Here is a 23,564-nt window from a genome sequence, read left to right on the forward strand (position 1 = left end):
TAGTTTCAGCACTCAGAAACGGATGAATTTTGGAGATATTGCGTAGGTGGTTGTGACAGGATGAAGAGAGCAATTGGATGTGGGGTATGAAGGACAGATTGGAGTCAAGTGTAACTCCTAGGTAGCGGACTTGGGGTGATGGGGAGATAGTGGTGTCACCAACAGTGATTGAAAAGTTGGAAACTGGGGTAGAATTAGAGGGGGGGATTAGTAGGAGCTCAGACTTGGACATGTTGATTTTTAGGTGGTGAGTGACCATCCAAGAAGAAATGCCAGATAAGCAGACACTGATGTGAGAAAGGACAGAAAGAGAGAGTGCAGGAGTGAATAAGTAGATCTGAGTATCAGCATAGAGGGGATAGTTGAAGCCATAGCTACTGATAAGTTTACCCAGTGAGGAAGTATAAATAGAGAAGAGTAGAGGACCCATAACAGAGTCTTGAGGTACTCCAAAAGACAGAGGCAATGGATAGGTGGAGTTGCCAGCAAAGGAGACAGAAAATGACCTATTAGAGAGATAAGAGTAAATCCAGGAGAGGGCAGTGTCAGAGAGCCCAAGGGATCTGAGAGTCCGTAGGAGAAGGGGATGGTCAATGGTGTCAAAGGCAGCAGACATGTCAAGTAAGATAAGTATTGAGTAGTGGCCGTTGTTTTTAGCAGAAAGAAGATCATTAGTAACCTTGGTGAGGGCAGTCTTAGTTGAGTGTTGGGGACGGAAGCCAGATTGCAAGGGGTCAAGCAATGAGTTGGAGGACAAGAAGTGGGTTAGGCGAACGAAAACTAGTTTTTCCAGGACTTTTGAAGCTAGAGGAAACAGTAGTAGTTTGCAGGAGAATTGGGGTCGAGGGAGGTTTTTTTGAGGATGGGGTGACCTTTGCATGTTTGAAGGAAGATGGGAATGAACCAGTTGTAAGGGATAGGTTGAATGTGTGAGTAAGAGCTGGAGTGAGGGTAGAAGACAGAGAAGATATTAGATGTGAAGGGATAACGTCAAGTGGGCAGGTAGTGAGGTGTGAGGTAGACAATAGGGAACTCACTTAATTCTCAGTGGTTGGGGGGAAGGTGCTGAGAGTGGTGGAGGTGGTGGCCGGGGCGGAGATGGAAGGTTGCAGTTTTGTGTTGGGATATTACTTTGGATGGTAAGTGTTTAGTTGAAAAAGTAGTCTTCCAGGTCTTGAGCACTAAAGGCAGATGAAGGGGGTGGTGCAGGTAGATAGAGGAGAGAGTTGAAAATGGAGAAGAGACGTTTAAGGTTTGATGAGTGAGTAGAAGAAGTAGGCTTGATTGGCTAAGTGAAGGGCAGAGGAGTAATAATAAAGAATTAACTTATAATGGAGGAAATCTGGTTCAGAGTGGGATTTCCTCCAAGCACGTTCAGCAGCACGGGAGCATTTTTGCAGGTAGTGCGTTTGCTTAGAGTGCCATGGTTGGAGCTGACGACGTGAGGTTTTGCGTATTTGGGGAGGAGCAAAAGTGTCAAGTGCAGAGGAGAGAGTATTGTTATAGTGGGTTGTAGCAAGGTCAGGGCAGGATATCATGGATGTGTGGGGGAGGCGTTTTTGAATACGTATGGAAAGTTGGAGAGGATCCACAGGGTGCAGATTTCCACAGGTGCAGGGGCGAGGGGAGAAGTAGGTTTAGCCTGTATATCAAGATTAAAGGTGAGCAGATGGTGGTCTGAGATGGGAAATGGGCAACAAACACATCAAAGTGGTAGAATTTAGAGAAAGTATGTTGCTGCCTTGCAAATATATTTAATATATGCCTCATTCTTGAAAATTCAAGATGAGGAAACCAATCTAGAAAAAGGGGTGATTATTCTTTTGTAAAAGCCTAACCTGCTGCTAAGTAAACCTTGGCAAGACATTTAGATAAAAATCTAAAGAAATGGATGTAGACCATGGACCATTGGACAAACAAATTTAAGGATCATCTAAAAACCTTTGTAATTTGAAAGTAGAATTCTAATGCTCTAACAATACGTAGATTAAGTAAGAGACCATCAAATTAATTATTTTGATTAGGACAAGGATTTGGGCTATAATCTCCTGATTGATGTTATCTGAAAAATATCTTTAGGTACAAATCACTTGATGAAAATAAGACAAGGACGTTCGCAAGAAAGAGCAAAAAGTTAGGAAATTCTTCCTGCTAAATATATTACTGATAGCAACAAAAACTTCCAAGACAGAAGGTAAATGTCCAGAGCATGCAGGTTCAAAAAGAGAAATATGTAAAGCTTAAAAAAAAAAAGAAATGAATGTTCCAAAGACGAGAAATTCATTTAGACATATATCCAGACTAAGACCTCGATATTCAAAACCACCCTGCTCAGGTGAGATTCTAAAATGTTTCTCAAGCACTGCGAAATCCCTAGTGAAATTTTCAAATGGTAGGTTTTGCTTTACTTCTCCAAGGGACATTCCCTGCATTTCTGTATGTGAAGAAAAGACAAACACAGTGCAATATAGCTCTTCATAACATGATAGTTCTCCTGCATTTGCACTTTGTGCTTTTTATTTCATATCACTTTACACTTCAGACTATATTTTATTACATTTAAACTTTGCACTTTCTATTTTGTAATTTATTTTGTATACAGCAGTGTATTTAGGATTTTGATTTTAAAATTCTAATTATGCCTTTCAAAGTTTATGTGTAGCTTTTAAAAATTAGATTGCACTTTGTATATCTTTTGTTTAAATTAAAACTGAAAAACCGTCAGCTTCAGTTTCCCAAAGAGCGTCATTGCTTTCTATGGGCCAAATAATCAAACATTCTCTAGTTTGGAGAGAGATTATAGTGCTGACTTCACCGAGGCAGAACACACTGAAATTTCTAAGAAAAGGGGAGGAACCTGGAATTCCCGAAAAGATGAGATATGCCTTCCATAGAAAGTAATGAAGCTCTCTGGGATACAAAATTTCACATGGGAGAGAGAAGGTAACTGGAGAACCCCTGGGGCTGATATAAAGACTCCGTTTGCATCAATTACAAATTAAACTGAAATTCTTTCACTATAATTTAATTTGCTTTTGTCAATATTTTAGTATATATTATTTTATTTTTTTTAAATCAGTCTATTGTGAATTTTGAGCAGACTTAACCTGCATACAGCTGAAGAGGCGTGATTTTTTTTTTTTTTGCCCTGGAAGTTTTGTTTTGGCAATGGGCGGCAGAGCAGACACACTGACAGGAGGAGGAGGCAGTTACTAACAGCGTGGGAGGAAGTATAGTTTCCTTTTCCTGCGCCTGTACGCGACTCGGCTATCAGTCAGTTTGAGGGCGCATTGCTTGCTGGCAGCTGCAGAGTCACTGTCAACTCAGTCAGAGGAGAGAGCTTTTTGGTCCCCCAGCGGTCCGGTCCGGACGACAGGTGACAGGCACTGGCAGCATTAGCATACACAACATCCTGAACATCAGAGAATGGTAAGTTCCTCCAGCTCCCAGTCCCAACCGGTCCTCTTTCTGTCCTGTCTCACTGTGCTGCCCCCAGCCAGTGCTGCCACCTGTGTCACTGACAGTATTCAGTGTGAACTCAATCGTAGAAATAAATGTACATTGGGAACAAAATTAAAGCAGTACAAGTAATAAATCCCTTTAGCTCTACTGCCAATTAAAAAGCAATGAAATTGCCACTGATGCTTCCCCTTCCCATCTGTTTGCACGGTTGGATATTGATTTGTTGGTTCTGAACACATATGTAGCAGGGTTTCTTGTTAAATTAAAGTTATAATCAACTCAAACTAGTAGAATAATGAAAGGAATTAACACTCTATAGAACAGAAAGTTTTTACAATTGGATATGTTGTTCCCTGTGTTAATATCATATACAGCTTTCTTGTGCCTTTTCTCGTTGCATAAATCTCCAGTTGTTCATAAAGTAGAGGGTTTGTTAGCCAAAAATGTATTCCCACATTAAAGTTCTTATTTCACTTTTTTTTTTACCAGTTTATTATTTATTATATTGAGTTGGTTTGTATGTTCCATCAAGTATTTTCATAGCAAACAAACCCACATGTAGAATACATGGCAGATTCATTAATTATCTAACACCTTTTCCAAAATTAAGCTATAAAGTTTAAATAGTAATCTAACCTATACATAGACATTTCTTTTAGTGTCATGTCTTCTTAGACAACTCTGATAAAGAAGCTCTAGATTACTGTCAGAAGGATTAATGGGTAAAATTCCCTATTTGATATGTCTAGTGGACTTGGAGAACCCTAAAACACATTGGGTCATTTGTGAGAAGCTGGGACAAAGGATACAACCTTTCGTGCTCAACTGTAGGTCAAGGGCTATGCTATTATATACAGGAGAAGATAATAAAGAACTTTGGCATTAGAAAGTGGCAGCCCATGCAAATAATTACTCAGGTGTGTGGTGTACTGGAAACATGCACTGCTGCCATTTAAAAGACAATTCCTATTAGGTAGAGATTACTAAACCATGGATGAAAACATTATGTGGTGTCCGTGTTTTTTGTGTGTGTGTGTTTTTTTTAATAAATGTAAAGGTGCCCAAAGGTTATGATTACATTAAAATACATAACTTAAGTTAGAATGTAATTTATATTAGATGCAGGTTACTGACCATGTAAACATATTTCCTCTGTACGTATAAATGCAAAATTGCTAAACTACCAAGCCCATTACCTTAAATGATTTTTCTTCTTTTTTTTTTTTTTTTTTTTCATTTTAAAAGCTGTGGAGTTGGGGGCAGAGATTGGGTGGGGTTGGGGCCGGAGATTGGGCTGGTTGGGGCGGGGAAAAAGGGGGCCCCATTTTGTCATCCGCAATGGCTAGGGCCGGCCCTGGAGGCAGATAAGTGATACCAGCTTGTTTAAAATGCTTAAAAAATTTCACAAGACTTGTGAGAGAGCTTCAGACATACCCTGGGAACTCCTGTTAAAAACAAGGAACTGCCCTATATCTCCCACTTTCTGAAGCTGTCAGTTTTAGTTTGCAATGCAGCAAATTCAAGGTGCAATGTAATTTGTAAAAGCTACACAGAAATATTCAAAGTATGATCCTAATTTGTTAAAGTTACACAGAAATGTTGAAAACATAATCAGAATTTGTAAAATATCTGCTAGAGCTAAATCTAAATGTATTTAAGGGATACTTAACCCTTTCATGATTCATGATTCAGATAGAGCATGCAATTTTAAGAAACTTTCTAATTTACTCCTATTATCAATTTTTCTTTGTTCTCTTGGTATCTTTATTTGAAAAAGCAGGAATCTAAGAAAAATTTGAATCTGCTTAAAATTACATGCTCTATCTGAATCATGAAAGAAAATAATTGGGTTTAGTTTCCCTTTAAAATATAAATGAGAATGTACAAAGATTAAATGCTAATACCCAATTTAAAGTGTAAAGTAATCTAAAATACAGAGCACAAAGTGTAAGTGTAACAAAATTCTCATATCGTGCAGGGCTATATTGCACTGGGCTTGTCTCTCCTTCATATATGGAAGTGAGAGAGATCTCACAGTGCTGGAGTGTTTTGCCATTTTTCTTTTGAATTTTTCAGTGAGTTCAGCCCCTGTGAAGCCTAAACTGCAATTTCTCTCTAAGCTGGAGAACCATTGAATATCAGGGCCTTAGCCTTAACAAAGCCTTGATATCAAGACACTTAGCAATCTTCCTGTAGTATGAGACAGAAAAGGAAAAAAAAAGGCTCTTTAAAGAGTAAGCAGATAAGGTCATTATTCAAACTGACTTGCAAAAAAACCCAATTTTTGGAATTCTAAAGGAATGCCAACTAAATCCGTGGTTTTCATAGCACGAAAGAAACAACTTTCCAAATAATTTGAGAAATTTTATTTGTAACAGGCTTTATGGTCTGAAATAAGGTGTTCAATACAGCATCAAAGAAACATCTTTGATATAAAAAAATAAGTATTAAATCTCTAATCCCTCGACACCTTGGTGATTGGAGAAAACTTGACATCTGAATCAAATTCGCAAACCAAGTTCTGCAGATCAAGACTGGAGCAGTCAGATTAATGAAGAATGCTCAACTAATAAATAAATATCAGAGAGAGTTTTTTTTTCATTTCTTCTCGTTTTTTGTTTCTCTTTTTTTAGATACGGATCTACATCTCCGCGAGAACCATAATATGATATGGAGCTGTGTCTTCACATTGATATTCATATGTGATGATTATGTTTGTGTTTCCTTTTTTTTCTTTGTTTATATTGTTGGGGAAACAAACAATAAATAAATATAAAAAAAAAAATGAAGAATGCTCAATTCAATATGAACTATCACTCTTGGAAACAGAAGTCATCAGGTCTATCTCTGGGAGACCCTATTGTTCCACAATCTATTAGAAAACTAATTGATGGAGAAAACATTCCTCTGAAAGGGACTACCTACTGAGGAAATCTGCTTCCAAGATTTACTTCCTGAGATGCCAAATAAAGAATTGTTTTCTGTGTCCAATCAAACCTTGAGGCTTCCTTCATTGCTAAGAAACTGCAGCATGTTCCCCATTGATAATGGATATAAACTACAGCTGTAACATTGTCTGAATGAAAATTTGCATAAGTTTCCCCTTTCAAACAAGGACAGCTCTGAAGTCCAAGATAATTATTGGTAACCTTTCCTCCTGAGGTAAACAAACTCCATGTGCTCTCCTGGACCCCAATACTGAACCCCAATCTAAGAGAATGGTGTCTGCAGACATTATTCTCCAAATTGGGTGAATAAAGGACGCCCCCTGATAAATAGTTAGGAAAGCTATCCACCAGAACAGAGACTGCCTAACTGAAGAATCCCATAGGAATCTATGAAATAGTTGAGTGAAATTTTTACTCCATTGTCGAAGCCATGGTGATGCTGATTGATCATTCATTTGTTTTCACCTTGCATATAAAAATAGGGAGAGGAGCTGTATGGTAACTGCTCTCAGAGAAGGAACTCTGGGGAGTTGATCTTAGTTTTAAATAAATAAAACTAAAGTATACATCCTTAAACAAGTCTGTGGAATATTGTATTGTGAGGCAAATTATTTGATAGCTTAATCTTATGTAGCCAAGGCTGCTGTTTATATACTTTTCTACCAACTGGAATCAATGGAAAATATTTTAGAGATCTACTGTAATTAATTTCTTCTTTGAATTGCATACTATTATGTACCAAAAGTATTTAGTATTTTTCCAACTATTAAATTAAATTAAACTTATTTTTAAGAATTTAACCAAAAAACATTGAATTGCTAAAGATTTTTTTTAATAAAGTGCTAATTAAATAAATACACATTGATTCATAAAGTTATAAGACCTGGGGTAGATTTATTAATGGTCGAGCGGACATGATTCGCTGTAGTAAAATCATGTCCGCTCAACCTCGCTAAATGCAGACAGCATACGTTGTTGGCATTTTACATTGCACAAGCATTTCTGGTGAAATTCTTGTACAATGCTGCCCACTGCTCACTGGCGGCCAATCGGCAGCTAGCAGGGGCCGTCAATCATCCCGATCATATCGTATCGGGATGATTTCAGTCCTTATGTTGCTTCTTAACTTCTGTTTCAGGCGGACCTGAAACAATGGGGCTCCAAAGCAGCATCCGCTGAAACAATCTGGCTCCAAAGCAGCATCCGCTTATTAATGTAACCCCTAGAATCTAACCCCTTCAGTACCGGAAATTTCAGAGAACAACTTGCCCAAAGTAATGGAGAATTTGTAGCATTTTGGCTATCACTTAATTTAAACATAAATAGATTACCCTCCTACCTGACACCTCCCACCCCCTTGATCCCTACCTGAACCCTGCCAAACAGCTCTCTTCCCTCCCTCACCCCACCCCACACACACACTGGTCACCACCATCTTAAGTACTGGCAGAAATATGCAGTTTTAGGCCATTTGTATATATTTTTAATTATTATTTTTTTTTCATTGTAGGGATCCCTCCTCAAACCTCCGACTTCCCTGATCCCTCCCAAACAGCTCTCTAACCCTGTTAATAATACTTTTGTTATTTTTAAAAAATGATTTATTAATAAAATGTTTTTTTTTTCGTATTGTAGCTACCCCCCCCCCACTGATCATTCTCAGGAACCCCCCTTCCCTCCTGTCATATTTCTTTTCTGTAGCATAGGGGTCCATCCCTCCCCTTCCCTTGCCAAATATTTTTTCTGCAGGGTAAGGAACCCTCCTCTTTCCCCCCCCCCTAGCGCAATCTGCCGACCACCCACCTCCCTTCTTCCCTCTCACACCGCCCACGGCATTACCTCAGTAGGTCTTCATATGGTAAAGGAAGAACAATCACAAACTTAGTGGTTAAAGAAATATGGGTAAAGTTTAAGCCTCAATAAAAAGATTAGAAATACTAAATTGCACCTTAAAGGGACAATAAACACCTTGTAATTACAAGACATTTCTGTAAAATAGCATATTATCCAGGTCTAAAAAATCTTGTTTGCTGCATTTTTTTGTCAATAGCCAAACTCCAGGATTCCTTTGAAATTCATTACACCAAGCCTAACAACTATACCTATGTACCACTAAACCAACAGAATCCACCACCGCAAACTAACCCTACACTGCTTAACCCCTAAACTGTCATTAGCCCAATGCATTATCCTCCTACTCTACTTAACCCCTACACTGCAATAACCAACAAAAAGAATATACCCCCTAACATACCACCCACAACCACCCAATGCAAACTACCCCTACATTACTTACCTACCTAACACCAAATCCCCTCCCACCTATAACCTAACTCCCCTTAAGTTACATAAAATAAGAAACACTAAAATAACAAAACACAATACCAAAAAAAAAAACAACACTACCAAAAATAAAAAACACATTTATGCCTATACTAAAACTAAAGCCCCCTTAAAAACAGCCCTTTTATTCAAATATATCGCCAGATTGAGGGGTGGCGAGCATGTTAAGGCCAAAAAGCCATTTTCTCGTCGGTCTAGAGATGTTTCGAATATCGGGGCCTAATGTGAAAAACTGTCAAAATGCATTAATATAAGAGGCGGTTCAATGGCTTAGAAATAAGTTTATGAGCCTACCTAGGTTTAGCTTTTAACAAATACAGAGAGAACATAGCAAATTTGATAATAAAAGTAATTTGGAAAGTTGTTTAAAATTGCATGTCCTGTCTGAATCATGAAAGTTTAATTTTGACTAGACTGGCCCTTTAATATTTTCACATTTGTGATTCCAACCTTCATTTAATATTTAACAGTGGATTTAATTTGCTAAGATGCTATAGGTTACATGTTTTAGTTAGAAATAATGAATCACAGATAGATTTTTTTATTATTTTGGAAGAGCTATGAGAATTTCACGCCAAGATTCGGTAAATCAAGGCCAAGCTGCTTTCTTACAGCAATGGGGAGTAAAGAGTTGATCAGATTTTGGACGATGGCCAACATCTGAGTGAACTTGTTTAATTTGAAATTGAGTTGGAAGTTTATTTTTACAAAGATTCACTTTTGTTTTATTTGTAGAAAAGGATAGGGTCATGAACTTATGTGTCTGATAGAGATTTAGTGCACTGTGTAACGGGGCGTGATTGCCTTCAAAGATGCTGTTTATAAAGCTACAGAAGCTATTTCTGATATGTTGTAATACATTTCCTCTAATGAAAAACTATGTCAATTGCCAAAAAAAAGTCAGTTGGTACTAATATTAAAACAAGGCTTAAGTTTGTCTACTCTACAGGAGTGTACTCTAAAGCTAAGACTAACAACCTGCTAGAATTGGCTGCCGTTCATGTTAAAATTGTGTATAAAGTAATGTGGGCACACACACTTTTTTCATGCAGTTCCTTGCTGATTTTAACCATAGCTATATAAATGCCGACATTCAGGCAAGTAAGTTAAAAAATGTGTGTGTGTCAACAAGTGGCTAGTAATCTGATCTAGCTGAAATTACATTTGTTTTCTAAAGAGAGTAAAGGATTTGCAGCTTTTACTGCACTCTTTTTATAAATATTTAGATAAAAAATGCTTGAACAGTAAAGGTACACAGTGTAGTTATTTTTGTACTATGATCAGGATGTATATTTTTAAAACCCCCCTAATGAAAATCTACAAATGAAACAGGCTCTTTGGTTTCATATATAAAAGTGCCCTTATTAATTGCCGTATTGATTAAATATAGCGGATTATTAGTTCTTTGCAGCTGTAGCTTCATTAGCCTCTCCTGATTTACCAGTTCCTATTATTCTAGTTGATTCAATACATGTTCACACAACCACCATTATTTAACAAATCAGCTGTATAGAATACTGTAGCAACTTGTGAAAGTTTAATTTTGACTTCCATGTTCCAATAAATCTTTGTTGCAGTTTAGTTAACATTGTGATTTTTCTGTCAATTTCTTTTTTTTTAATAAATAAAAATGAAGATGAGTTTTCCCTTTGTATGCAGTGCCAAGTGGGCCAAAAGGTGTACTAGCAGTAAAAGGGCTGGTACCCATGTGCCTCCCCACATATGTGCTTGCCATAACCAGGCCTTTCAGCTCCCGCTGGTACTGTAAACAGCATGTTCTTTCCCATCCATGATGCTCCACAGCCTCACCAGATGGCATACCTGACACCACCCTCCCTACACGACACCAGTGGGATACTGGCTGTATGCCCCTCTAGGATAAAGGTGATTGCTGTAATACCCTGCAGCACCGGCAAAAAAATACCTTTGACTGTAGGGGAGAAAGACACTAACAGAACATTTATATCAACCCCGTTTGGCCTGGAGGGATAAGTGATTCCTAATTTGAAATCGGAGAAGCACATTATCCCCTCTAGTAATATTGTCAGTCACCTATTCCACCAGATACCAGGAAGTTCTTGTATGGAGTGGGAGTGGCTATTTTGCAGTTCTATCCCTCAACTGCTTTACTTAGAGGTGGATGAGGCTCTTTATTTGAAAGAGGGAAATATTCTCATTTGCAGGAGATTACTGTGGTAACCGTCATAGGCGTGCACAACCTATTGCATTTAGCACAAACACACATTATATATATATATATATATATATATATATATATATATATATATATATATATATATATATATATATATATATATAAAACTACATTGAACCAGGGTGCTGAAGTAGCCAAATATTCATCCAAAAAATCGCACTCTCTGGATTTAAGCACAGCAAAGGTTTATTCAGTCACTGGTATTTTTTTACTGGTGCTGCAGAGTATTACAGCAATCACACATATACTGTATATATACATATATATATCAAAATAACAAGAGTATTGCACTGAGAAATGATACTGTTTTATTGGACTAACTATACATTTATAAGATGACAAGCTTTCGGAAGAATGTCTTTTTCAAGTCTGAAGCAATACTGACTCAGACTTGAAAAAGGAAGACATTCTTCCGAAAGCTTGTCATCTTATAAATGTATTGTTAGTCCAATAAAACAGTATCATTTCTCAATGCAATACTCTTGTTATTTTGATATCTAAATTTCTGGACTAACATGGCTACTCCAATCAACAAATATATAAATATATATATATATATACAGTATATATATATATATATATATATATATATATACATACATACATACACTTGTATACATACATACACAGACACGCATAAATATAGTTTAGATATATTTATATTTAATAAATAACTGAAATAGTTATATCACAAAGTATTATACTGCCTGTCTCCACCTGGCTATTTCATAATGCTACCCAGCTAGCAAAGGTTTCTGTGGATAACACTGTGACCCCGATATTCAAAACATTGACAGACCAACCAGAAACTGCCTGTTTGGGTTTGCCAGGCTCGCTGTCCATTGGTCTGTTAATATGTTAAAAAAGGGAGCGATCTGCAAAGTGCCGACAAGTGGAAATGTGTCTCTTAAAGGAAATAATAGGGATTGCGGCTTCTGCAAAACTCTGCCGACATCGCAACTTGTTGGTACTATCAGGGGGTGTATTTGAAGTGTTCCTACACAGCACAGACAAACAAAATGCGTTTTCTGTATAGGAACACTTCAAATAATAAATGGTTAAAATGATAAATGGCCCAGAATAACATATTTCAGCATGAAAACAAACTGATAGTAAGGAGAACCTTGTGATTAGAGCTTTTCATTTACTTCAAGTGAATGTAAATTTTGATGCTAAAGTGCCCGGTTTTAAAAAAAATTATTAAAAACAGGGGCACTTTAAGTCATCAAAATTTACATTTCACTCCTGTTGTGAAAAAAAACTTACCTTTTAATCTTGACAGCAGCTCTAGCTTCCTCCACCCGTCGCAAAGCCTCTTCCTGGGTTTAAAATGAGGAATCCGGCTTCCTCCAATCACGGCGTTGAATCAGACACTGATTCCCCCGGGGGGAAGCCATGATTGGAGGATGACCTATCCATCATTTCTGACATCAGAAATGGCTTGCGACGACCGGAGGAAGCTGGAGCTGCTGTCAAGTTTAAAAGGTACGTTTTTTTTTTCACAACAGGAGTGAAATGTAAATTTTGATGACTTAAAGTGCCCCTGTTTTTAATCAACTTTTTAAAAACCGGGCACTTTAGCATCAAAATTTACAATTACTTTAAGGTTCCTACCAAGGGAAGAAAGATAAAAAAGACTATTAGGGGCATATCTATCAAGCTCGATATGGAGCTTGAAGCCCCATGTTTCTGGCGAGCCTTCAGACTCGCCATAAACACCATTTATGAAGCAACGGTCTAAAGACCACTGCTCCATAACCTGTCCGATTGCTCTGAGGAGGCAGACAGACATCGCCACAATTCAACCCGATCGAATACGATTGGGTTGATTGACCCCTGCTAGCGTCCGATTGGCCGCGAATCTGCAGGGGGCGGTATTGCACCAGCAGTTCACAAGAGCTGCTGTTGCAATGCTGAATGTGGAGAGCGTATTGCTCTCCGCATTCAGCGAGGTCTGTCGGACATGATCCGCACTGTCATATCATGTCCGACAGGCCTTTCATAAATAGACCCCTTAAAGTGAAGATGGTATGAGATGTTGTCTACAAGGATGAACACTAAGCAACTCTCTTTTGTTATGTAGCTTTCTAATTTAGTTTGAAAAAAAATGCAGAAAAATATTAGATTCCTGTCTGGTGGTTGGCTTTACCCAAGATTGAAAAATTGTCAGTAACGTAAAATACAAATTTATAATGTTATTCTTTGTATAGCTTCCAATGTGCCATGTTTGCAACAATATTTGTAACAATTTTATTAATGTTGTTTTCAATACATGTGTATGCTCCTGAGACTACTTCAGTATCAAGGAAAGGAACTCATTTTCAACAAAGGATATTGAGAGAAGTTAACAGGATACTGCAAACGCTCTCTGAATTCTGAATATATATTTTTTTTAGTTTTATTTTGCTTTAAACACTAAGGCCTAGATTAGAAGTGGAGCACAAAAATATTAGCGCTTTTGAGTTGTAACACTGCTGCTATTAAATCAATAGCGCTCCTATTCTTGCTCTCATATAACAAGATGAAAGAAAAAAGTTTGCTCTCGAATGAAGGCCTCAGGCAAGCTAACATCTAGAGGTCGGATAGCGTGGGCGTGCTAGCGCCTATTCCCCACAGACTTTTATGGGGTGTGATACAAAACCATCTTCTGGCTTTTGCTAATCTGAAGATGCGCTAGGCCAACTGTGTTAAAGCCAAAAATATGTTGAGAAACTTCAAATAGCACTTTTCTTCTTGATCTTCTGGAATTTTCTCTCACCCTAACCCGAAGGTGTTCTAGGACAACTGCGATAAGGCCAAAGATGTGTAAAGAAACTTTTAAAAGCATTGTTCTTCTTATTTTGTTATTTTTAAATATACTGTATATATATATATATATATATATATTTCTATTTTTTTTTAAAAAGTGTGTTTGTTTATATAAACTAAATTATTAGACCCATTGGTTAAAAATAGTAATTTGATATTAATTTCACGTTTATTCTTAATAGTGTAGATTGATTTTTTAGTTTTATAACCATTTCTTATTCCATGTTATATTATGAACATTTGCAATACATATTTACGTGCAATTTGAAGTAATAGTACTAAAATACTTGTTAAATTAACAAATGTTTATATTTTTACAGATGGGTTAACAAAATGACATGTCAATAAAAAAATTCAAGCAAATTGTCGGCCTGTTGAAGGCAAAAATAACGTTACCATACAAGATTGCTGAAATTGTAGGTATATCATGTAGTTCTGTAAAACATACTAAGAAAAGAAAAATTTTGGAGTTGATTTAAACCCAAAACAGAAGGGCGCTTGCAGTCGGCATCGATATCTTCACTCAAAATAGGAAACTGCCTGTCAGAGTCTTGATTAAAAACATTCAAGATGCTGGCATCAAGGAATCCGAGAGAACTGTTCAGCGACAATTAGGTGAAGAGATCCTGTTTGCCAGATACTCTACCCACAATTTTTTTTTTATATATTCTATACAGAACTACCCATCTGTAAAAAACATACAGGTAGATTGCGAGTTATGCGCGATATAAGGTTTTTAACGAACGCAACAAAAGTTGCGTTATTTCACCCTCCATAGCGCTGCCATTACAAGTTTTGAAACTGCCGGCTTGTGTGTGCGATATGGTTGCATTGAGCTATATACCACACAAAATACAAGCGCTGTTTTGACGTGCTTGTGCATGCTTTCCCCATAGACATCAATGGGGAGAGCGGGTTAGAAAAAAACCTAACACCTGCGATCACGGAATGAAAAGCTCCGTAACGCAGCCCCATTAATGTCTATAGGGAAAAAAAAACCTAACGTTTAAACCTAACACCCTAACATAAACCCCACGTCTAGACATCTGCCGCCCCCGACATTGCTGACACCTTCATAATGTTATTATTATTAACCCCAATCTGCCGCTCCCGATATCGCCGCCACCTAAATAAATCTATAAACCATTAATCTGCCGCTCCCGATATCGCCGCCACTATACTAAAGTTATTAACCCCTATTCCCTCGCACCCCAACATCGCCCACACTATAATAAATCTATTAACCCCGATTCCGCCGCTCCCCGACATCGCCGCACAAAATAAAGCTATTAACCCCTAAACCTCTGGCCTCCCATATCACTACCACTAAATAAACCAATTAACCCCTAAACCACCAGCCCCCCACATCGCAACAACCTAAATGAAACTATTAACCCCTAAACCTAACCCTAAACCTAGCACCCCCTAACTTTAACATAATTAAAATAGAGCTACATTAAAGTTACAATTATTAACTAAATAATACCTTAAAACTAAATACAAACTTATCTGTGAAATAAAACCTAAGCTAGCTACAATATAACTAATAGTTATATTGTAGCTAGCTTGGGTTTTATTTTTTATTTCACAGGTAAGTTTGTATTTATTTTAACTAGGTAGACTAGTTAGTAAATAGTTATTAACTATTTACTAACAAAATAGTTAAAATAAATACACTTACCTGTGAAATAAAACCTAAACTGCCTTACACTAAAACCTAACATTACAAAAAAATAAAAAAACACTAAAATTTAAAAAATTTAAAAAACTGCCATTACAAACAAATAACAAACGAAATTATCCAAAATAATAAAAATTATTCCTATTCTAATATTTTTTAAAAAAAATAAAAACCCACTCCAAAATAAAAAAACCTAATCTATAATAAACTACCAAGGGCCCTTAAAAAGGCCTTTTGGTGGGCCCTTAAAAGGGCCTTTTGTAGTGCATTGCCCTAAAGATAACAGCTCTTTTCCTACAAAACAAAAACAAACACCCCCTAACAGTATACAAACCCCTACCCCCCAAACACACAAAATACAAATAAAGTAAAACCTAGTCTACCCATTGCCCTGAAAAGGGCTTTTGTATGGGCATTGCCCTTAAAAGGGCATTCAGATCTTTTTCCTGCCCTTAAAGGGGCATTCAGCTCTTTTATGAAATGTCCAACCCCTAATCTAAAAATAAAAACCCACCCCAAAACGAAAAAAAAACATTACACAAAATAACAAATGAATTATCCAAAATAATAAAAATTATTCCTATTCTAATACCCATTTTTTTAAAAAAACACCCCTAAATAAAAAAAAACCTACTCTAGAAAAAACTACCAATAGCCCTTAAAAGGGCCTTTTGTAAGGCATTGCCCTAAGTTAAACAGCACTTTTGCTCAGAAATAAATACAAAGACCCACTAACAATACAAACCCCCCCAAACCCACAAAATAAAAAAAAATCTAAAAAACTTAATCTACCCATTGCCCTGAAAAGGGCATTTGTATGGGCATTGCCCTGAAAAGTGCATACAGCTATTTTGCTGCCTTTAAAAGGGCATTCAGCTCTTTTAAGAGTTCCCATCCTAATCTTAAAAAAACCTCACCCCAAAAAAACCTTAAAAAAACCTAACACTAACCCCTCTTTAGGTACTCACAGTTGTTGAAGTCCCGCTTGAACGATCTTCATCCCAGCGGCTCCATATTCATCCAGGCGGTATCTTCAGGAAAAAGAAAAAATGATTGGGATAGCGCTATGATTTAGCTGAGAGTTGAAAAAAGTGAATATTAAAAATATATTTAAGTATGTGAGCGCTATAAAAGACAGCAAAAAATATTATGTTTAAGAGAACCGCAATAATTATTACTATGTTTAAAGAGAACAGCAACAAATGGCGTTTAAGAAGAAAATAGATAAATGGATAAAATCCTACAATATCTCTCACGATGGTTTAATGATCACCACCATAAACCAACCAGTAAAGCCAGTGGAGCTCAAAGAATGAATATGAATTAATTGGATCAAGTTTGAATTTATTAAATGACAGTCAATTTATGAATGTTCTAAGCATTAGTACTAAATAAATGTAAAATGTGATGCCGGCATCAATAAAATACGAATATTAAATTACAAATATAAAAACAATGATTTATTATTAATAACAATAATATATTATTAATAAACCATATGTGTATATTATTATTATTAAACCATATGTAATTAATATTAAACCATATGTAATTAATACTGAATATAAGGCAAAAAAGTTAATAAGGCAATAAAGTTAATAAAAATGCGATGATGTTTAACATACAAAAGTAACCAGTTAATGTATCAAAATAAAATGTTAGCTTATATGTTGGAAACCTGTTTCCTTATGGTTTTCACAACAATATTGTGTAGTAGTTAAATGGTCCGTAATAGGTTCAAGTTTATTCTCTGGTTCCTGATGGTAAAACGACAAGTGTGGAACTGATGTGAAAAGCTGATATTTTCTCCGTAAACTTGTGCTTATACTGTGGTCCATCCAGCAGAATAGGTATTCAGCGTTTTAGGCAAGCGGTTAGAGTAATGTTCCTCGCTGTGGTGAAATCAGATCCGGGTTAGAGTTCAGAAGTAGTTCCATTCAGATATACCTCTATTCTAAGGGCTTTGTATTACCCGGTATTCAGACAAAATGATCAAACAAGGTGGGTCCGTATAAGTAGGTCCTGGGACAGGGATTACACATCCAGAGACAGTTCAGAATACAGTTTCGTGACTGCTCAATGTACCTGTCCTAACTACTAACGATACCACACCGGAGGTTAAAATAATATGTATCCAAGGTCAGTAAGCAAATTCTACGCGTTTCAGCCGCCAGGGGCCTTTATCAAGATCAGGCGGTATCTTCATCCATCGCGGGACCGACATCTTCTTCATCCCTGCGGAGGCGAAGCGGCAATGCGCGAAGATGGAGGTCTAGGTGAAGGTCCAAGGCGGAGGCACAGGCGGAGGTCCAGGCAGAGGTCCATTGATCCGACGTGGATGTCCTCTTCATGTGATCGTCTGCCGCACACTGAGAATTGAAATGCAAGGTACCCCTTGTATACTGGGGGTACCATTGCATTTCTATTGGCTGAAAAAATTGAATCAGCCAATAGGAATTAGGGCTGCTAAAATCCTATTGGCTGTTCAAATAAGCCAATAGGATGCGAGCTACTGAAACTATATTGGCTTATTTGAATAGCCAATAGAATTTCAGTAGCTCTCATCCTATTGGCTGATTTGAACAGCAAATAGGATTTTAGCAGCCCTAATTCCTTTATGTATTACAGATGTGGCCAATATAACATGGGATAGGAAATGGTTACAAAACAATTTATATTATTATTTATTAATAGGGGTGTCACCGATACTGATACTAGTATCAGTATCGGTGCCGATACCAAGTATTTGCAAATACACCGATGCTTAAACCGATACCTCCCATTCCTACCCATATGCCATCTTGTGGCGTTTTTCAAACTGCATGTTCCCATGTCATTTTTAGCTGGAGTGGAGACCTAACTAAAAATTGTTCACTTCTGTTCTGCCAATACAAATTGCTGTTATTTGTATTATTGTACGTCAGATAATAATTATCTCCCAGCGTTTGACGTTAATGAGTTCCTATTGCTCCTAAAGACTGAGGTTCCCTAGCTTGCCCTAAAATGTAATGATAGAGAAGGTAATAAAGCTAAAGGAGCGCCTAATGGGTGGTAAGGCAAAGGAAATAGAAATTAGTTACCTATTGTGACATATTAAAACATTTTAAAACATTTGAAACATTTATTAAGTAACAGGTTAAATATATACAAGGGAAATCATGGATCCATGATGCACACAAAAATGTAAATCTTAAAATTCGCACAATAAATGTACAATAAAAATTTGAATGATCAAACAATGCTTTGAGAATCTTTCGTATGATTGAGAATTAGATTGGTAGTGACACAAATAAAGTCAGAGGAAATAGTTCATCAAAATATAATATCCTTTAGTGATCCTGTATCGCACCTTGAGGGTGAAAAGTAAAAAATGTGTCCAAAAAGATGATGAAATAAACCTTGAATATGAGTGAAAAAAGATGTGAGAAAAATGTGTAAAAAATGAGTGAAAAAATAAGTGAGATAATGTGTGAAAAACTGAAATGTATATATGAAAAACTATATAAAAATAAAAAAAATAAAAAAAATTAAAGTGTAAGAGGTGTGTAGATTGTGTAAAAAAATGTAAAAAAAATGTGTAAAAATATGTGTAAAACGTGTAAAAAATATGTGAAAAACGTTAAAACGTGTAAAAGAAAAAAGTGAGTAATAGAACTGATAGGACTGTATCCAATTGTATACTATGGATGTAGGTAAAGATCCTGGAAATGTTGGAAGTGTCTTGCTTGATTCCTTAGTGATAAAGGTTATGATTTAATGGAAGAAAAGAAGAAAGTTGTTTGGTGGAGATCCGGAGTTTTCCAAGATATCTCTTAGTATTCAATTGCTGAATTCCTGTAAATAAAAAACAACAGCAACATAGTGCAATAATGCTAAAAACAAGTGTGAAAAATTAAAAAGAAGCTCACCATAAGTTGTCAATGCGTTTCGGCACTGTATTGGGCCTTTCTCAAGACTATAATATGGTATGGTGTAGCTGCTCCTTAAATATCTATTGGTGACCAATCACCTTACCTCTATTGCGGCGCCAAAAACCTAAAATTTTTCAGAACCGGAAGTTACATACCGTAAATGGAACTCTAACACGTATATTATATCCGTTTTACTCATATGTGTGTATCCGTTTTCTTAAAACGTATTTCTTTCTGTGTACTGTCTCCTTAATACTTGCCTGCTTATCTATCTTATATTTCTTTATATATCACTTGTTTGTGGAGGTGATAGCTAATGTTATAACGTCGGAGAAACCGAAAATGACGGCTTACACGTCACTTCCTGTTTGGGCTACTGGACGTTTTGGCTAATTCACTTCCAGGTTTCGCCATACCGGATGGATATGTTTTAGGTATTTGGGGTTGGGTTTTGACAGATCTATGTAGTCAATATTGCTCCACAGAGAGTTTAGTTACTAAAAGGTATGTAAACCCTATGTATATCTGTGTCAGAAAAAAAACATTCTTCATCTTGCCTATATATTCAGATTGGTGGCCAAATGTCAGAAACATACATAAAAACAATAAGAACACAATAAGAGTACTTCTTAATGCCAAATTCACTGGGCTAATATGATCTTACTTAAATGTTTTAAAATGTTTTAATATGTCACAATAGGTAACTATTTTGTATTTCCTTTGCCTTACCACCCATTAGGCGCTCCTTTAGCTTTATTACATTCTCTATTATTGTACGTCAGAGCAGTGCTCCAAGAGCTGCTACTTTAAAGCTGGAAGCCTACCTGGGAGAGATCTCTGTACCTCATTCAGACAAACCCCTGAAGTACTGGGCAGTTAATAAACTGAGATTTAATAGCCCAAAATGATCTTTCTGCCCCATGCAGTAGTGTGAAAGTGAAAGACTATTCAGCTTAGCGTCAAACGTCCTTACTGATAAAAGAAACAGACTTATAGCTGAACATGCAGAGATGCTTCTGTTCCTTAATAAGAACTTGCCACTAACTTTTGAAAAATTATTCTTATTGCTAGATTGCCTGTTACAGTATACTGCTAGTTCTCATCTTGCACAATTATGCTCAAAACTCTGAGGAACATCCTTAGCCAGGGCTGGACTGGGAATAAAAAGCAGCCCTGGAAAAATATGAAGACCACCTCTATTTTCCTTTGAGTCAGTAGAATGCAATTGCCCCATTTTTCTCAAAGGGGATTACTGGGATACTCCTTCCCCAATATTATTTTCAGAATTAAATTATATTACACTTTGTATTAAGTACACATGTCAGATTGATGACAACCTAATTGCATCCAGTAATCACCCCTTTAAATTGCAGCTTTCCAGCCCCAGCTGCTGCAGTTGTTACTTGTTGTTGTTATTATTAATATATGTTATTGTAATATTTTTATTTATAAACATGTTCTGTGAACTTTGTGACAACAAGCACATAAAACTGTTTTAATATTTCAAAATGTCTTTTGAGATACAGTTCATAATTTTTCAAGAACGCGCATCGAATATAGCAATTCTTCATGTGAGCTAACCCGACTACGTTAGTCCTAAATTGTGAACTATATATATATATACCCCTATCTAAGGGGTTGCAGGTTTGATCCTTGGCGAGGTCCATTCATCCTTCCGAGGTAGATAAAATGAGCAGTGCCTTGAGACCCTTACTGGTGATTAGCTGTGCTTTACAAGTACCCAATACGTACCAAAATATCTAAAGGAATAGGTATATCTAGAAATATGCATTTACAATAAAAAGTACATTAAAGAATGTTAAATATACACAGTAAAGCACTTAAATATTTAAATACACACATATATATTTGTATGTGTATATACATATATATATAAACATACATACACGTAGATATATGTGTATGTGTTAAAAGCCATTTGCAGCCCTTTTTTAATACCTGATATCCTATATCTTTGAGCCCTTATAACGTTAAAATATTTTTAAACTAATTTTTACACAAAGTTGGGCTAACCAGACACACGTTTAATTTGATTGCGCTCGAGTGAACCCTTTTTATTTTCACCTTGCAATATGTGTACTATTTCCGTCACAGGCAAAAAATATCACTCATATACAACAGTTAGCGCACCATTCATAATAGCCCTTTATAAGCAGAGTATTGAAGTTATTCTGCCGCTCCCTCTAGACATGGGTGCTGATAAAATCTAGTTATCACTACATTCCAGTACTGATGTGTTTGCATGCGTGCAGCAAATTTCCTTCAGATACTTGCAGTGTAAACTAGGTTCTAAAATGGCGGCACCCATAATTAGAGGCAGGTGCAAGAAATGTATTTAATGTTTGATGACCCTTTAATACATTATTTACAGTGTTTGCAGTAATGATTAGAAATGTATACATATTTATTTTTCTGTAAGAGTCTCAAAAAAACATTTCCTAAAGCAAAGGTGGAGTTGCAATTGCAAAACAGTTATATTTACATTAGGCAATTAAAAACAAACAAATAGAAATAAACTATACAATTTTAGAAACATGGTAACGATATGGTAAAGTTGATGCATGATCTCCTTGCCATTTTGAAGCATAACAGATATGTGTACAGTATATGTTTAGTTAAATAAAATACTTAAATGAAATATGTAATCTCACAATTGAATTGTCAGTAGAACGCATTTCAATTGTAGATGTTTAAAATTATACTTATCTACTGTTTTAAACAATTATATTCTATGTGATAAAATTATAGTAATATATTCAATGCAAAGCTTGTAAATTGTGATTTTCAGATTTATTCTTTTGTTGCATAGTTTTTTTTCTTTTTATACAATAGACGTTTATTGGAATTTATTAGCGGAAGATACAAAACAGAGAATATTAACATAAACAGTGCACATATTATTCAATCATTTAAAGGCCACAGCAGCCACATACAGGTTGATATTTTCTCATATAAAGATCAAGTTGTTCCAACCTTTAGGAGCTTTAAGAATTATCTTTTTCTTTCATGATTCAGATAGAGCATGCAATTTTAAGCAACTTTCTAATTTACTCCTTTTATAAATTTTTCTTCATCTTCTTGCTATCTTTATGTAAAGAGCTGGAATGTGATGTATAGGTGCTGGCCAATTTTTGGTTGAGAACCTGGGTTATGCTTGCTTATTGGTGGCTAAATGTCAGCCACCAATAAGCAAGCGCTATCCATGGTGCTGAACCTAAAATGGGCTGGCTGCTAAGAGTTACATTCCTGCTTTTTAAATAAAGATAGCAAGAGAATGAAGAAAAATTGATAATATGAGTAAATTAGAAAGTTGCTTAAAATGTCATGCTCTATATGAATCATGAAAGAAAAACATTGGGTTTAGTATTCCTTTAAATAATCAAGTTCAAGCTTATTTGAAATCTTCAACAAAATAGATGCAAACTAAACACAATACCATTAGCTCAAGATGCACTAAGCTTTAACCCAAATAACATAAGAGCAAACAGTTATTTTATAAATTTCTAAAAGTCATTGAATAGCCAATTATAGGCCAGATTACAAGTGGAGCGGTATTTAACGCTCCCGCTCGAGCTCTAACTCTGCTAGAAGTGTGTTTTTTGCACACGTTGGGTAGCGCCCATATTACAAGTTGGAAGTTAACAGTTTTTGCTTGCGCGCTAACCCGATGCAGGTAAAAAGCCAAACTTAGAATATCACACGTTATAACACATTCCCCTATAGAAGTCAATGGAGCAAAAGTAGAAAAATACACCCTACTCGCGTGCAAACCCATTCGCATATTCTCAAGTGCGCCAACCCAACATGAAAATTTTAATATTTCACATTCCAATGTTCTTTACAAAATAAATTCTATTTATTCATAAATACATATTTATATATATATTTGATGGTATTTTGGTACAATTTATATATATACCTACATAAAAACATGATTATATATAGGTATAGATATATAGAGATATTTATAGGAATATCTATTTATAAATACATTTTCATCTACTTAACTCCTGCAAAGGGCTCCAATACACATATACATGTCTGTATATGTATACATATGTATTTAAGTGTTTATATGTGTATATGTCTGTTAATACATACTGTATACACACATATAAATACATAAATTAATATAGACCCACATATAAAATATATGTACATACATATACTGTACA

Source organism: Bombina bombina, chromosome 2 (assembly GCF_027579735.1).
Source record: "Bombina bombina isolate aBomBom1 chromosome 2, aBomBom1.pri, whole genome shotgun sequence".
NCBI classification, from domain to species: domain Eukaryota; kingdom Metazoa; phylum Chordata; class Amphibia; order Anura; family Bombinatoridae; genus Bombina; species Bombina bombina.